The following is a 12,299-nucleotide window of genomic DNA, read 5'->3' on the forward strand; positions in this document are numbered from 1 at the left end:
TCAATTAGCCTTCTGAGCCAATGAGCAAACACATTGTACCATTAGAACACTAGAGTGATAGTTGCTGGAAATGGGCCTCTATACACCTTTGTAGATATTGCACAAAAAAACAGACATTTGCAGCTAGAATAGTCATTTACCACATTAGCAATGTATAGAGTGCATTTGTTTAAAGTTAGGACTAGTTTAAAGTTATCTTCATTGAAAAGTACAGTGCTTTTCCTTCAAAAATAAGGACATTTCAATGTGACCCCAAACTTTTGAACGGTAGTGTATGTGTATATGTATATATATATATATATATATATATATATATATATATATATATATATATACACACATGTATATATTAGTAAGGCCTGGTTCACACGAGCGTGATTTTAGCACAGAATAGGCATGTGAAAAGATTGCAGCCTAACTGCACAAAAAAATTACGTCAACCAGCGATTTCCAGCTATTAAGTCTTATTAACAGTGAAATTACCCATTCACACAATTGAGAGATGCACATTGCATGTTATCCAGCTCCCATAGGAGCATGCACCAAAGATAGGTCAGCTCCTATCTTTTCTCGCAGCACGGACCTTAGACGTGAGCTTTGCACATACATGTCCTATCTTTTTTAGGTGCAAGTCTTTTGCACGTCTAAAATTTCTTCATCTGAACATTTCTATAGGAAACCATTGGTTCTATTAGATGCAATCTTTTCACGCGTGTATACTGTGCTAAAACCACACCCGCGTGTATTAGGTCTCAGGGCGCCTACCCATTTGCGTTGCCGATTTTCGCGCGTGAAAAACGCGGCGTTTTTTGTGCGTTTTTCGCGGCGTTTTTTGCAGCCCTCCATTGATAATCATGGGTGCATTAAGAGAAAAATAAGGAGACATATGCAACTGACAGTTCCTATGTGAAAAAAACCCACGAAACGGAAAAAAAAACCCAGATGGACAAGAACACATTCTATTGAACCTAATAGCACAATGCTCACGATGCGGTGGAATTACGCATCGTGAGCATTGTGCTATTAGGTTCAATAGAACCTAATAGCAGGGTGCAACCCAGCGGATTTTTGCCGCGGATTTACGCGGCGTAAATCCGTTCGTGGGAAGGAGGCCTAATTGCTCTTGAGAAAAAACGCAAAACATCACAGGAAAAAAAATCGCAAGTGGGTAGGCACCCTCAGAGAGTAAAAAGGATAGAGATTAGAGATGAGCGAGCACGCTCATTAAAGGCTGATGCTCGAGCGAGCATCGGTCTTCTTGAGTAACTGATTACTCATCCGAGCAAATGCGGGGGGGGGGGGGGGGCGGCGGGGTGAGTGGTGGGGAGAGAAAGAGAGCGAGATCTCACTCACTCCCCTCCCTGCTGCCCTCCGCTCCCCCCTCCCCCACATTTGCTTGGACGAGTAATCAGTTACTCGAGAAGACTAATGCTCGCTCGAGCATCAGCCTTAAACGAGCGTCCTCGCTCATCTCTAATAGAGATGGATATACAGATGGATAAATAATTTCACTTGACACATGTCTTACAATTATCACTATCATCACTATCCTAAGCATTAACTTCAGATAATGCCCAGTAAATGTGTAATACACATGTAATATTGTTGCATTCAAGAAAGGTCGTCCAGGCCCCTCTTGAAGTCTTTTGGGTAGTTCATCGACATTTCTTCAGACAGATAAATTAGTGTATGTTTCTTATATTTACCTTACAAGGACTTAACTTCTATCTCAGATGTAGCAAATGTGACTTGTTACCTGTTATTATAACTTAACTACAATATACTACAATATTGTAAATTGAGTTATTATGATGCACCAGTCATGTTAAGTTAGAGTGCAGAGAATGGGGTCATACCCAGGCTCTTAGAAGGCCACATAAGGTCTTGTTACAGTGTAAAGGAAGCATTATAGTCTTGGGACCCAGTTACAGATTTAGCATTTAAGCCCAACAGCTTCTAGTTATGTCTCTGCTTACTTTATTTATCGTGAACTAGTAGTTGGTGGGGTGACACCTCGATTGCCATAGAGTACAACAGCTCTTTATACTCATATTTCTAATTAGAACAAAACGATGGATTTCATTAGCCATCCTTATTAATGGGTCAACTTCTCTGCTTGAAGTAAAGAATCATCACTTTAAGTAGTGTATGTATGTTTCGAGACACATAATTGTTGCATTAAAACCTTGTAATATTTTGCTGAGAAACTACAAAGCTACACCTAAGGGTTTAATTTTATTTATAATATCAAGGGAGATGAAATGCACTGTGGCTTCAGCTGATTTATAATTACAGTTTCCTGAAAACTTTATGAGTCTGCAATATACACAGAAATAAATTGTAAGCTTTTTATTTTTTATTTTAAGCTATATTACAGACATTTATATTTACTGCTAAAAACCAAAGTAATGAAGAAATGCAATATAGGGGTGCTAGCACATGAGAGTTAGTGACCGCGGCTATGCTCATGATTTACTATTAGTTGCAAGACTAATAGTTGAGACTTGTAATTGTTTTAAGTTTCAATTCTTAAGTCCAGGTGTATCCCAGAAATTACTGGTAAAGTGGGTATACTCGATGAGATTGCTTATGCTCGTGTACTAGCACACTAATAATTTTAGTACCTATAACTGCCAGGCTGAACGTGTAAGCGCAGTCAAGCAATTAGAGCTAAATCACAAGTGGAAGCAGTGTGCTGTAATAATGCCCTAACAAGTGCAGCAATAAGAATTGTTTACATTTGTTAATTGTGTCATTCTGTATCATCATAATTTTAAAATGCCAGCAACTAAAAGATGCATGAATGCCAACACTAGGTGTGTTTTTCCCACTAGTATTATATCTCCTTGTTGATTTGTAGATGCTAGCATCATGCGCACAGACTGGTTCAGTTTGTATCATCAACAACTAACTATCTTTCTGTCAGACATAAGCTATGTGGCTAATTTCTCAGTAACCTGAACACATAGCAATTATTGATAATCAATTTCCAGAAAACCCTCGCTGTGACCTTTTCATTGTTCAGAGGTACACGTAATCCATGCTTGTAGAGTATGGAATATAGAGAAGCAGCTAAAGGCTCATGGACCATGGTGTCAAAGTTAAGCTTGGACCCTTCACCTCAGTCCCCCACAACTCCTCTTTTTAGCTTTGCTGCATTGTTGCAACACTAACAGCCAGGGACATTGCCAGAGTCTTAAATGATCAGGAACATTAGCCTCAAAACATATCCCTCTACCCACCCCCAAAACTTTTAATTGTGTGTATATATATATATATATATTTATATACATACTGTATAAGATACACGTACACACATATATGCAAATTGCATACAGCATGATAATAAATGCACACTACAGTTAGGATTAGGCTTCGTTCACACTTTTGTTTGCCTCCTTTCCATTTTCTCATAACCCCTATAGCTACTGATAAAATATATGACATCATTGACCAAATGTTATCTTTAAGGGTATGTTCACACATTGCAATGGATTTTTCACAGTGGAATTGACTGAGGAAAATCCACAGCATTTTACAAATCACATCCATATACTGCGAATTCAATCCACAATGTAAATTGCCCTGAGATATGTATTTTCACTATGCAATCTGCATGAAAATGTGAACCAAATTCTGCACAAAAATCTATATGCAGATTTAGACTTGGATTTTGACCTGGATCTGCACCAATATTTGCTGGGATGTACAAAGGAAATTATAGCACATGCTTTAGTAATCAATTCTTAAAATGCAAAATTGCAATCAGAATTTGTGGCAATTTTTCATTTTTTGTTTGTTTCGGTTCTCCCGACCTTCTTCACACAGTCACTGTAACACAGAATAACACACGATCAGTATAAATTACAGATGATACAATCATATAAATATATGAGCTAAAATAAAAAATACTGTCTAACCAAATTAGACTAAACATAAGTTATGGATCACACATGGTGAGATATAACGCACAACAATAGCTTTTGTACAGAGGTAAATATGTGAACCTACTTCAAATCCATATATATGTAATTACAAAAATGTACAATGGAAATAAATGTAAAAGTCTTGTCTTAAGTAATTTAACTTTCCAAAAGGGTACAATGGCTATAGCAGAATATTAATATCCTGTGTCTCTGGTCTTACGGAGAACTAAGATGAGGTCCTGTATACACCATAAGGCTGAAAGGTCGGTGAAAAAGCAGGAAGAAGCACTCAATTCAGAATGAGGAGTGAATAGTGTAGACCTGGAGCAAGGGCAAATGCGGGATTTTGAAAGGAGGGGTTTCAAAGAGGGATTAAAAAGCTTGCCATAACATTTTTTTTAGCATTGAGCCACGGCTCTAATGCTGCCCAATGCTGCCCCTCTACCCTTTGTGCTCACCTCTATCCCTGCCTAATCCCAACCACTTACCTTTCTGCAGGTCATGCAATTTGATTCTCATGTTATAACTAGAGATGAGCGAGCACCAAAATGCTCGGGTGCTCGTTACTCGAGACAAAATTTTCACGATGCTCGAGGGTTCGTTTCGAGTAACGAACCCCATTGAAGTCAATGGGCGACTCGAGCATTTTTGTATATCGCCGATGCTCGCTAAGGTTTTCATTTGTGAAAATCTGGGCAATTCAAGAAAGTGATGGGAACGACACAGCAACGGATAGGGCAGGCGAGGGGCTACATGTTGGGCTGCATCTCAAGTTCCCAGGTCCCACTATTAAGCCACAATAGCGGCAAGAGTGGGCCCCCCCTCCCAACAATTTTTACTTCTGAAAAATCCTCATTAGCAAGGCATACCTTAGCTAAGCACCACACTACCTCCAACAAAGCACAATCACTGCCTGCATGACACTCCGCTGCCACTTCTCCTGGGTTACATGCTGCCCAACCCCCCCTTCCCCCGCACAACCCAGTGTCCACAGCGCACACCAAAGTGTCCCAGCGCAGCCTTCAGCTGCCCTCATGCCACACACTGGCCTCATAGCCACACCACTCTCATGTCTATTTATAAGTGCGTCTGCCATGAGGAGGAACCGCAGGCACACACTGCAGAGGGTTGGCACGGCCAGGCAGCGACCCTCTTTAAAAGGGGTGGGGCGATAGCCCATAATGCTGTACAGCAGCAATGAGAAATCCAATCCTGTGCCACCTCCATCAGGAGCTGCAAACGTGGGCATAGCAATGGGGAACCCATGTGCCACACACTATTCATTCTGTCAAGGTGTCTGCATGCCCCAGTCAGACCGGGTTTTTTTATAAATAGTCACAGGCAGGTACAACTCCGCAATGGGAATTCCGTGTGCACCACAGCATGGGTGGCTCCCTGGAACCCACCGGCTGTACATAAATGTATCCCATTGCAGTGCCCAGCACAGCTGAGGTAACGTCAGGTTTAATTCAGGTGGGCTTCGGCCCACACTGCATGCCCCAGTCAGACTGGGGTTCTTTAGAAGTGGACACATGGAGTAACAACTCCGTGTGGACCGACAGCATGGGTGGGTCCCAGGAAGCCACCGGCGGTACATAAATATATCCCATTGCATTGCCCATCACAGCTGAGGTAACGTCCGATTAAATGCAGGTGGTCTTCGGCCCTCACTGCATGCCCCAGTCTGACCGGGGTTTTTAATACATAGACACTGGCAGGTACAAATCCCTAATGTGAAGACCCTGTGGACCCACAGCATGGGTGGCTCCCTGAAACCCACCGGCGGTACATTAATATATCCTATTGCATTGCCCATCACAGCTGAGGTAACGTCAGGTTTAATGCAGGTGGGCTTCGGCCCACACTGCATGCCCCAGTCAGACTGGGGTTCTTTAGAAGTGGACACATGCAGTTACAACTCCGTGTGGACCGACAGCATGGGTGGCTCCCTGGAACCCACCGGCGGTACATAAATATATCCCATTGCAGTGCCCAGCACAGCTGAAGTAACATCAGCTTTAATGCAGGTGGGCTAAAAATTACTAGGATTACAATGTAGGCGAGGGCCCAAAAAAATTGGTGTACCAACAGTACAAATGTACTTCAGAAAAATTGCCCATGCCCAACCAAGAGGGCAGGTAAAACCCATTAATCGCTTTGGTTAATGTGGCTTAATTTGTAACTAGGCCTGGAGGCAGCCCAGTTAAAATAAAAATTGGTTCAGGTACAAGTTTCAACGCTTTATTAAATTGAGAATTGAAACGTATAAACATTGTTTACAAAAGTTATATGACTGAGCCTTGTGGGCCTAAGAAAAATTGCCCGTTCGGCGTGATTACGTGAGGGTTCAGGAGGAGGAGCAGGAGGAGGAGGATGAATATAATACACAGATTGATGAAGCTAAAAGGTCCCCGGTTTTTTTGGTGATAGAGAACGATGCTTCCATCCGCGGGTGCAGCCTACGTATTGTTTAGGTATCGCTGCTGTCCGCTGGTGGAGAAGAGAAGTCTGGGGAAATCCAGGCTTTGTTCATCTTTATGATTGTAAGCCTGTCGGCACTGTCGGTTGACAGGCGGGTACGCTTATCTGTGATGATTCCCCCAGCCGCACTAAACACCCTCTCTGACAAGACGCTAGCCGCAGGACAAGCAAGCACCTCCAGGGCATACAGCGCGAGTTCAGGCCACGTGTCCAGCTTCGACACCCAGTAGTTGTAGGGGGCAGAGGCGTCACGGAGGACGGTCGTGCGATCAGCTACTTACTCCCTCACCATCCTTTTACAGTGCTTCCGCCGACTCAGCCTTGACTGGGGAGCGGTGACACAGTCTTGCTGGGGAGCGATAAAGCTGTCAAAGGCCTTGGATAGTGTTCCCCTGCCTGTGCTGTACATGCTGCCTGATCTCTGCGCCTCCCCTGCTACCTGGCCCTCGGAACTGCGCCTTCTGCCACTAGCGCTGTCGGATGGGAATTTTACCATCAGTTTGTCCACCAGGGTCCTGTGGTATAGCATCACTCTCGAGCCCCTTTTCTCTTCAGGTATGAGAGTGGAAAGGTTCTCCTTATACCGTGGGTCGAGCAGTGTGTACACCCAGTAATCCATAGTGGCCAGAATCCGTGTAACGCGAGGGTCACGAGAAAGGCATCCTAACATGAAGTCAGCCATGTGTGCCAGGGTACCTGTACGCAACACATGGCTGTCCTCACCCGGAAGATCACTTTCAGGATCCTCCTCCTCAGGCCATACACGCTGAAAGGATGACAGGCAAGCAGCATGGGTACCCTCAGCAGTGGGCCAAGCTGTCTCTTCCCCCTCCTCCTCATGCTCCTCCCCCTCCCCCTCCTCCTCAACGCGCTGAGATATAGACATGAGGGTGCTCTGACTATCCAGCGACATACTGTCTTCCCCCGCCTCCGTTTCCTAGCGCAAAGCATCTGCCTTTATGCTTTGCAGGGAACTTCTCAAGAGGCATAGCAGAGGAATGGTGACGCTAATGATTGCAGCATCGCCGCTCACCATCTGGGTAGACTCCTCAAAGTTTCCAAGGACCTGGCAGATGTCTGCCAACCAGGCCCACTCTTCTGTAAAGAATTGAGGAGGCTGACTCCCACTACGCCGCCCATGTTGGAGTTGGTATTCCACTATAGCTCTATGCTGCTCATATAGCCTGGCCAACTTGTGGAGCGTAGAGTTCCACCGTGTGGGCACGTCGCACAGCAGTCGGTGCACTGGCAGATTAAACCGATGTTGCAGGGTGCGCAGGGTGGCAGCGTCCGTCTTGGACATGCGGAAATGTGCGCTGAGCCGGCGCACCTTTCCGAGCAGGTCTGACAAGCGTGGGTAGCTTTTCAGAAAGCGCTGAAACACCAAATTAAAGACATGGGCCAGGCATAGCATGTGCGTGAGGCTGCCGAGCTGCAGAGCCACCACCAGGTTACGGCCGTTGTCACACACGACCATGCCCGGTTGGAGGCTCAGCGGCAAAAGCCAGCGGTCGGTCAGCTCTGTCAGACCCTGCAGCAGTTCGTGGACCGTGTGCCTCTTCTCTCCTAAGCTGAGTAGTTTCAGCATGGCCTGCTGACGCTTGCCCACCGCTGTGCTGCCACACCGCACAACACCGACTGCTGGCGACGTGCTGCTGCTGACACATCTTGATTGCGAGACAGAGGTTGCGTAGGAGGAGGAGGGTGGTTTAGTGGAGGAAGCATACACCGCCGCAGATACCAGCACCGAGCTGGGGCCCGCATTTCTGGGGGGTGGGTAGGATGTGAGCGGTCCCAGGCTCTGACTCGGTCCCAGCCTCCACTAAATTCACCCAATGTGCCGTCAGGGAGATATAGTGGCCCTGCCCGCCTGTGCTTGTCCACGTGTCCGTTGTTAAGTGGACCTTGGCAGTAACCGCGTTGGTGAGGGCACGTACAATATTGCGGGAGACGTGGTCATGCAGGGCTGGGACGGCACATCAGGAAAAGTAGTGGCGACAGGGAACCGAGTAGCGCGGGGCCTCCGCCACCATCATGTTTTTGAAAGCCTCAGTTTCCACATGCCTATACAGCAGCATCTCCAGGCTGATCAATTTGGCTATGTGCACGTTTAACGCTTGAGCGTGCGGGTGCGTGGCTGTGTACTTGCGCTTGCGCTCAAACACTTGTGCTAGTGACGGCTGGACAGTGCGCTGAGAGACATTGCGGATGGGGTCGAGGACAGCGGAGGTGAGGGTGTGGGTGCAGGCTGGGAGACGGTAGTGCCTGTGTCCTGAGAGGGTGGTTGGATCTCAGTTGCAGGTTGGGGCACAGGGGGAGAGGCAGTGGTGCAAACCGGAGGCGGTGAACGGCCTTCGTCCCACCTTGTGGGATGCTTGGCCATCATATGTCTGCGTATGCTGGTGGTGGTGAGGCTGGTGGTGGTGGCTCCCCGGCTGATCTTGGCGCGACAAACCTTGCACACAACAGTTCGTCGGTCGTCTGCACTCTCAGTGAAAAACTGACACACCTTTGAGCACCTCGGCCTCTGCAGGGTGGCATGGCGCGAGGGGGCGCTTTGAGAAACAGTTGGTGGATTATTTGGTCTGGCCCTGCCTCTACCCCTGGCCACCGCATTGCCTCTTCCAACCTGTCCTGCTGCTGCACTTGCCTCCCCCTCTGAAGACCTGTTCTCAGTAGGCGTAGCAAACCAGGTGGGGTCAGTCACCTCATCGTCCTACTGCTCTTCCTCCGAATCCTCTGTGCGCTCCTCCCTCAGACTTACTGCAATTACTACTACCTGAGTAATAGACAACTGTGTCTCATCGTCGTCGTCTTCCTCCCCCACTGAAAGCTCTTGAGACAGTTGCCGGAAGTCCCCAGCCTCATCCCCCGGACCCCGGGAACTTTCCAAAGGTTGGGCATCGGTCCGGACAAACTCCTCCGGTGGCAGAGGAACCATTGCTGCCCATTCTGGGCAGGGGCCCGAGAACAGTTCCTGGGAGTCTGCCTGCTCCTCAGAATGTGTCATTGTAATGGAGTGAGGAGGCTGGGAGGATGGAGGAGCAGCAGCCAGAGGATTCAGAGTTGCAGCAGTGGACGGCGTAGAACTCTGGGTGGTCGATAGATTGCTGGATGCACTTTCTGCCATCCACGACAGGATCTGCTCACACTGCTCATTTTCTAATAAAGGTCTACCGCGTGGACCCATTAATTGTGAGATTAATCTGGGGACGCCAGAAACGTGCCTCTCTCCTAATCCCGCAGCAGTCGGCTGCGATACACCTGGATCAGGAGCTCGGCCTGTGCCCACACCCTGGCTTGGGCCTCCGCGTCCTCGCCCGCGTCCACGTCCTCTAGGCCTACCCCTACCCCTCAGCATGCTGTATTACCAGTAGTGCAGAAACAGTACGCTGTAATTAAATGTGCCGCTTATTGGCCTGTGGTTGGAGGCTGACTCGCTTACGGAACGCACAGCAGAGCCAGGAAAGAATTTTGCGCAAGCCTGTTGTGAGACATAGATGCGTATGACTGAGCTAGTGGGATTCACAGCGCAGAAGCAGTCAAGTGTCCAAAGGCCACTAGTAGGCCTTAAGTATTTTGATTCTATTTTTTTAAAAGGCTGAGCTGAGACAGCAGACAGATACTGTAGGCAGCGTATATATGTATACTGTTTCCCTCTGGACGGGATGACGGCGGTGATTTAACGGGCAACGCAGAGCCAGGAAACAATTTTGAGCAAGCCTGCTGTAACACTTAGCTGCGTATTAATTAGGTCTACTACCCCCAGCAGAGACGCAGTACACTCAAGAAGGTCACAGGCAGCCCAAAGATAGTATTTTTCCCAAATTTGTTTGAAAAAGCCCACTGCCTATATAGACAGTATATCTCTTTCACCTTTCCCACTGTCCGTGCCTCACCAGTGCTGGCCCTATACTATGTAAAATTACTGCAGACTGTTTCCCTCTGGACGGGATGACGGCGGTGATGTAACGGGCAACGCAGAGCCAGGAAACAATTTTGCGCAAGCCTGCTGTAACACTTAGCTGCGTAATAATTAGGACAACTGCCCCCAGCAGAGACGCAGTACACTCAAGACGGTCACAGGCAGCCCAAAGATAGTATTTTTCCCAAATTTGTTTGAAAAAGCCCACTGCCTATATAGACAGTATATCTCTTTCACCTTTCCCACTGTCCGTGCCTCACCAGTGCTGGCCCTATACTATGTAAAATTACTGCAGACTGTTTCCCTCTGGACGGTATGACGGCGGTGATGTAACGGGCAACGCAGAGCCAGGAAACAATTTTGCGCAAGCCTGCTGTAACACTTAGCTGCGTATTAATAAGGACTACTACCCCCAGCAGAGACGCAGTACACTCAAGACGGTCACAGGCAGCCCAAAGATAGTATTTTTCCCAAATTTGTTTGAAAAAGCCCACTGCCTATATAGACAGTATATCTCTTTCACCTTTCCCACTGTCCCTGCCTCACCAGTACTGGCCCTATACTATGTAAAATTACTGCAGACTGTTTCCCTCTGGACGGGATGACGGCGGTGATGTAACGGGCAACGCAGAGCCAGGAAACAATTTTGCGCAAGCCTGCTGTAACACTTAGCTGCATATTAATTAGGACTACTACCCCCAGCAGAGACGCAGTACACTCAAGACGGTCACAGGCAGCCCAAAGATAGTATTTTTCCCAAATTTGTTTGAAAAAGCCCACTGCCTATATAGACAGTAAATCTCTTTCACCTTTCCCACTGTCCCTGCCTCACCAGTACTGGCCCTATACTCTGTACACTGACTGCAGACTGAGGACGCAATGCTCTGCACGCCCGATATACAAAAAAAAAAAATTGTGCAACACTGCTCACAGCAGCCTCAACAGTACTGCACACGGTCAGATGTGGCCCTTAGAAGGACCGTTGGGGTTCTTCAAGCCTAAAATAACTCCTAACGCTCTTCCTATAGCAGCAGCATCAGCAGCACTGTCCCTAAACTATGTCAGAATGCATCTGTGGCGAGCCGCGGGAGGGGCAGATTTTAATACTCGGGTGTCACCTGATCTCCCCAGCCACTCACTGCAGGGGGGTGGTATAGGGCTGGAACGTCGCAGGAGGAAGTTGTAATGCCTTCCATGTCTTTCTATTGGCCAGAAAAGCGTGCTAATGTCTCAGAGATGAAAGTGAAAGTAACTCGAACATCGCGTGGTACTCGTCTCGAGTAACGAGCATCTCGAGCACCCTAATACTCGAACGAGCATTAAGCTCGGATGAGTACGTTCGCTCATCTTTAGTTATAACCAAGTGTTCAGAAACAGAAGTGAGTGTATTCTCCAAAAGTTCACTGTAGTTTAGAGCCTTATAGTTCAGAAGGAAATGCTTTACAACCCTACAAAACAATGAACACGCACTTGGCTCAAAGTTGCCCACCAAATCTTGGAAACACTGGTCGGTCACGAGTTCCCGGATTTGTGGTCCATTGAATTAACTTGCTTTTAGCTTATCCATGCTCATCGCAAGAAATGTTACACATTTGTGGCAGAAACACTTTCCATTTCTCTTCAATGCCTTTACAAATTGTTTCATTAAGCTAAGTTCGATATACAATGCTGGCAATATGTACCATATGTAGTAATAGTGTGCAAATACTGGTGGGGAAATAAAGTAAATATAACAAAAATAGATAATGACATCGGGAATATCTAAAAAACTAGAGCTCCTAAAATGAAATGGATAGTATTTTCGAAATCAGCAGCACAACAATACCCAGAATAAGGTCTAAAATTCCAGGTACCATGCAAAAAAAATGTTTTGAGTTCCCCAGCATTATCACCCCATTGAAAATATTCCAGTAACAAAGCCAAACCACAAGATACAATGTTGCAAAGTTATAAGTATTCATATCAAA

This window comes from Eleutherodactylus coqui, chromosome 2 (genome assembly GCF_035609145.1).
Source record: "Eleutherodactylus coqui strain aEleCoq1 chromosome 2, aEleCoq1.hap1, whole genome shotgun sequence".
In the NCBI taxonomy this organism is placed as follows: domain Eukaryota; kingdom Metazoa; phylum Chordata; class Amphibia; order Anura; family Eleutherodactylidae; genus Eleutherodactylus; species Eleutherodactylus coqui.